Source organism: Ctenopharyngodon idella, chromosome 19 (assembly GCF_019924925.1).
Source record: "Ctenopharyngodon idella isolate HZGC_01 chromosome 19, HZGC01, whole genome shotgun sequence".
Taxonomy (NCBI): Eukaryota; Metazoa; Chordata; class Actinopteri; order Cypriniformes; family Xenocyprididae; genus Ctenopharyngodon; species Ctenopharyngodon idella.
In genome coordinates, this window is record NC_067238.1 from 18,559,001 (window position 1) to 18,565,000 (window position 6,000).

A 6,000-nucleotide genomic window follows, 5' to 3' on the forward strand; every position below is an offset into this window, starting at 1 on the left:
ATGTAGTTTACCATACTGTTGAGTTGAAAATTATATTATTACTATGACTATACAATTAGTAAATTACAGAATGCATTACAATGCATGTTATGCATATATATATATATACTGTATATGCGTGCAAAAAATTCTAATTTACTGTTTTAATTAAAACTTTTAAGTTGCAAACATTATTTTGTAGAGTTCTGTTGACATAATAATGTTGATCATTACATCAACTTAATATCATCTGTAATTTAAACTCAAATTTCTGTGTTAATTGGCTTTTTAAAATAAATTAGGTTGTAGTAACTTCATGAAATTGTGTTGATATCTTCATAAATTAGGCAGTGGATTGCTAGTTCCCAGCATGCTTTGCATAGGACTGGATAAGGAGAATAAATGTTGAAATTAAGTGTTAATTTATTTGTTTTTAGTGAAGGGAAAGAGTGTTTAATGCTGTTTAGTTTGACATTTAAAGGAGTTTTAAACTCAGTGTAGTTTGTTGGTTGAACGTAAATTCACTCAAACGTGTCATAACTTGTCAAAAAAAAAAAAAAAATGATGCAAACTGTTTTTAATTGTTTAATTGTTTTTTTTGAGCCAACACATTATATTTTAGAGTGAATATATATATACAGTATACAATGGTATAGAACTGTACTGTACTGTTGAGTTGAATATTATATTCTAGCAACCACCCAGATAAAAATAAATAAATATAAGAAAACACTTAAACAGTAGCAAAGAAACTGATCCATCCTTTGCATGTTCTTCAGAAAGTGTAAAAGTCTACTGAAGTACAGACCATCACCTCTGGCTTTGTGTTTCTGAGTTATGTGAGGTTTCTGTTACATGTGCGGTAAACACACACACACACACACACACACACACACACACACACACACACACACACACACCCCAGAGCTGCTTTCACAGTAACTAACCGCACACGCCGGCAAACGCTCCTCAACAAGCACACGGGAGAGAGAGAGAATAATCCAAAGGAACTGGCCTGATGTCCTTCCCTGATACCTCGTTCACACCGAGACCTGATCAACATGACAAGCTGTCCCTCCACACACACACACACACACATTTAATACGGCACTGTGTGTGTGTGATGTATGTTTGTGCTCTCAGTGATCTGCTGCCGTGCTGCAATCTGGCTCTGATCTCTGAGCTAAACCCTTTGACACAGAGTTTTTAATTAAAACTACATTATGATTAACCAGGCAGAAGCCCCCCACCTCTCTCTCTGTTTCTCTCTCTCTCTCTATCTGTCTCTCCATCACACCATTTCTGAGCAGGTCTGATTATGACTCTGACTATATGCGTGTGTGTTAAAGATGTGCTGACCTGTGCTGTGCTGACATGATCAGTGATCTTGTTCAAAATCAATTACAAAATGAAACAAACCCATTTTACATTTTACAGATGAACGAGAGTGAAACAACGAGAGAAACAACCTAGCAACATCCTAGCAACCACCCAAAACACCCTAGTAAGCAACCAAAACACCCCTGAATCCCCCAAAAAACACCCTAGCAACCACCCCAAAAAAAAAAATTAGCAACACCCTAGTAAGCAAACAAAACACCCCTGAACCCCCCCAAAAAACACCCTAGCAACCACCCAAAACAACCTAGCAACAACCTAGTAACCACCCAAAACACCCTAGTAAACAATCAAAACACCCCTAAACCCCCCACCCCCAAAAAAACACCCTAGCAACCACCCAAAACAACCTAGCAACACCATAGCAACCACCCAAAACACCCTAGTAATCAATCAAAACACCCCTGAACCCCCCCCCCCCAAAAAAAACACCCTAGCAACCACCCCAAAACAACCTAGCAACATGCTAGTAAGCAACCAAAACACCCCTGAACCACCCCCCCCCCCCCCCCAAAAAAAACAACCTAGCAACCACCCAAAACAACCTAGCAACACCTTAGTAACCACCCAAAGCACCCTAGTAAAAAATCAAAACACCCCTAAACCCCCCACCCCAAAAAACATCATAACAACCACCCAAAACAACCTAGCAACACCCTAGAAACTACCCTCAGTTTCTAGGCAACACCCTAGAAACTACACAAAACACCCCTGAAACCCTCCAAAAAACACCCTAGCAACCACCCAAAACAACATAGCAACACCTTGGCAACCACCCAAAACACCCTAGTAAACAACCAAAACACCCCTGAACCCCCCATCCCCCAAAAATCACCCTAGCAACCACCCAAAACACCCTACTAAGCAACCAAACATCCCTGAACTCCCATCCACCAAAAAACACCTTGGCAACCACCCAAAACAACCTAGTAAGCAAACAAAACACCCCTGAACCCCCATCCCCCAAAAAACACCCTAGCAACCACCCAAAACAACCTAGTAAGCAACCAAAACACCCCTGAACCCCCATCCCCCAAAAAACACCCTAGCAACCACCCAAAACAACCTAGTAAGCAACCAAAACACCCCTGAACCCCCATCCCCCAAAAAACACCCTAGCAACCACCCAAAACAACCTAGTAAGACTCTAGCGTCATTCAGAACATGTAAAAACAGTCAATGTTGCATCATCATGTAAAAACAGCTTATGAAACTTCGCCAAACTTCACCTCGTCATCATCACATCTCTCAGAGCTGCTAAAAGCCACATTAGCCGTGTGAAGTGGGGTCAGAGGTCAGCAGCTCTGCAGTCATGGGGTTAAAGGTCACGCGGCACTTCTCAGGTCTAAAAACACTCGTCGGCCTCTTCAAGCGCACGTGCCGTCACTGTATGACGCTACACAGAGCTGCATGAAGTGTTAGAAAAGCTCATTAGAATGTATAAATAACTAGTGAACAGATGCATTCATATATTCATACACAACTAATGCTGACAGTGATGAAGACAAGAAGTGATTTGTCATCATCCTCTGAATATTCAGGAGTCAGATGAGGTTGATTATTCTTCGATGTGCTGTGAAACATTTGCTGCAATGGCTTGCAGTCGTTTTAATTAAGCAACACTGTTTTAAAGACAAACCGCGTGACGTGTTCCTCCTGAAAGCCTCAGTTTGGAGAAAGACAGAAAGAGAAAACAGATGCAGCACGAGCTTGAGCGGGAGGTGTGAAGAGAGGAACAGCGCTCTCGCTCTGTCTTACACTCTCTGACAGCAGTGTGTGTGTGAGTGTGTGTGTGTGTGTGTCTGTGTGTGTGAGTGAGTGAGTGAGTGAGTGAGTGAGTGTGTGTGAGTATTTGTGTGTGTGTGTGTGTGTGTGTGTGTGTGAGTGAGTGAGTGAGTGAGTGAGTGTGTGTGTGAGTGAGTGTGTGTGTTTGTGTGTGTGTTTGTGTGAGTGAGTGTGTTTGTAAGTGTGTTTATGTGAATGATTGTTTTTGCGTGTGTGTGTGTTTTTGAGTGTTTGTGAGTAAGTGTTTGTGATTGAGTGTGTGCGTGTGAGTGAGTGTTTGTGTGTGTGAGTGTGTGTTTGTGAGTGTGTGTGTGAGTGAGTGTATGTGAATGTTTGTGTGAGCAGGTGAGTGTTTTTGTGAGTGTGTGTGTGTTTGTGCATGTGAGTGTTTGTGCGTGTGTGTGTGTAAGTGTGAGTGAGTGTTTGTGTGCATTTGTGAGTAAATGAGTGTGTGAGTGTGAGTCGGTGTGTATGGGCATGTTTGTGAATGTGTATGTGGATGAGTGAGTGTGTGTGTGCATGTGAGTGAGTGTTTGTGTGTATTTGTAAGTATGTGTGTGTGTGAGTGAGTGTGTTTATGTGAGTGTTTTTGCGTGTGTTTGTGTGTTTGTGAGTGTTTGTGTGAGTGTGTTTGTGTGAGCGTGTGTGTTTGTGTGAGTGTGTGTGTTTGAGCGTGTGTAAGTGTGTGAGTGTTTGTGTGCATTTGAGAGTAAATGAGTGTGTTTGTGAGTCAGTGTTTGTGATTGAGTGTGTGTTTGTGTGTCTGTGTATTTGTAAGTATGTGTGTGAGTGTGTGTGTGTGTGAGTGAGTGTGTTTATGAGTGATTGTTTTTGCGTGTTTGTGAGTGTTTTTTGAGCATGCGTGTGTTTGTGCGTGTGTTTGTTTGTGCATGTGTGTAAGTGTGAGTGATTGTTTGTGTGAATTTGTGAGTAAATGAGTGTGTGAGTGTGTGTTTGTGAGTGTGAGTGAGAGTGTTTATGTGAGTGTTTGTTTTTGCGTGTTTGTGTGAGCGTGTGTGTTTGTGTGCATTTGTGAGTAAATAAGTGTGTGAGTGTGTGTGTGTGTGTGTGTGTGTGTGTGAGTGAGAGTGTTTATGTGAGTGATTGTTTTTGCGTGTTTGTGTGAGCGTGTGTTTGTGTGAGCGTGTGTGTTTGTGTGCATTTGTGAGTAAATGAGTGTGTGAGTGTGTGTTTGTGAGTGTGTGTGTGAGTGTGTTTATGTGAGTGATTGTTTTTGTGTGTTTGTGTGAGCGTGTGTGTGTTTGTGTGTGTGTGAGTGTTTGTGTGCATTTGTGAGTGAGTAAATGAGTGTGTGTGAGTCAGTGAGCATGTGCATGTGTGTGAATGAGTGTGTGAGTGTGTATGTGAGTGAGAGTGTTTATGTGAGTGATTGTTTTTGCGTTTGTGTGAGCGTGTGTGTTTGTGCATGTGTGTAAGTGTGAGTGAGTGTTTGTGTGCATTTGTGAGTAAATGAGTGTGTGTTTGTGAGTGTGTGTGTGAATGAGTGTGTATGTGAGTGATTGTTTTTGTGTGTTTGTGTGAGCGTGTGTGTGTTTGTGTGTGTGTGAGTGTTTGTGTGCATTTGTGAGTGAGTAAATGAGTGTGTGTGTGTGAGTCAGTGAGCATGTGCATGTGTGTGAATGAGTGTGTGAGTGTGTGTGTGAGTGAGAGTGTTTATGTGAGTGATTGTTTTTGCGTTTGTGTGAGCGTGTGTGTTTGTGCATGTGTGTAAGTGTGAGTGAGTGTTTGTGTGCATTTGTGAGTAAATGAGTGTGTGTTTGTGAGTGTGTGTGTGTGTGTGAATGAGTGTTTATGTGAGTGATTGTTTTTGTGTGTTTGTGTGAGCGTGTGTGTGTTTGTGTGTGTGTGAGTGTTTGTGTGCATTTGTGAGTGAGTAAATGAGTGTGTGTGTGAGTGTGAGTCAGTGAGCATGTGCATGTGTGTGAATGAGTGTCTGTTATTTTAATTATAATTTAAATTCAAATAACAGCTGAATTTATTTATTTATTTTGATATTTTTTTATTTTGTCTTTAATTATTATCATTTTTAATTAAATAATTTAAAAGCCTCTATTTTATTTTGACTCTATTTTAATTATTATAACTTTTAACTAAAATAATAATATTTTTTTTTTTTTTTTTTTTTTTTTTTAAATATCTGGTGTTAAATATCTCATGAAAAATATCTGATGTGACATAATATAGCCAAAAAGTTCACTAAATATATTAAGAAATATTTGTTATGATTGTAATTTATGTATTTCAGTATTTACTGAAAGTTCTTTTCAATCGTTTTACACCGGAGGCTGTGTGTTACACTGATTTACCACCATTAAGAAAGGTTAACCTGAACTGAAATCTCTTTAAATCCTGTCACCGTGTCTCTCTGTCTGCACTTTAAACACATTAAACACATCTGTCAGTCACTGTGACCAATAAAACACATATCTGTGAATCTTCTCTTTCAAACCCTGACTCCTCCTCGATCTGTTGTGTGTCACATGAGCGCAGCGATCTGAGGCACAGGAGCGCCGCTGGGCTCGGCCAGGCATGATGCCATCTCCAGCTTCACGTTGGCACGGCTCCGTCGCCCTTGCCCTTGCCCTGTCGATGCCAGCCGAAGGCACAGGGTGGCACCTCGGCCAAGCTGCCCAATGGTCCAGCTAATCATATGCATCTCTGTAGGGCACTGAACTGTGCCAGCTCATGCCACCCTGAGAGACAGCAGAAACACCGATCACATGACCTCCTGAAGCCTCACTCTCTTCAGTCAAGATTTCACTTTCTTTTGTTTAATTAGTGCTCTTTGTTAATTCAAGAGACCCCAGGGTGGACTCC

The 6,000-nt window shown here is 41.1% G+C and overlaps 1 long non-coding RNA gene across 2 annotated transcripts in view; it reads right to left on the reverse strand.

The window, feature by feature from the left end:
* The window catches only part of LOC127501660 (uncharacterized), a 90,297-nt gene that overhangs the window by 52,907 nt on the left and 31,390 nt on the right, over positions 1 to 6,000 (reverse strand). The window lies entirely within an intron of this gene.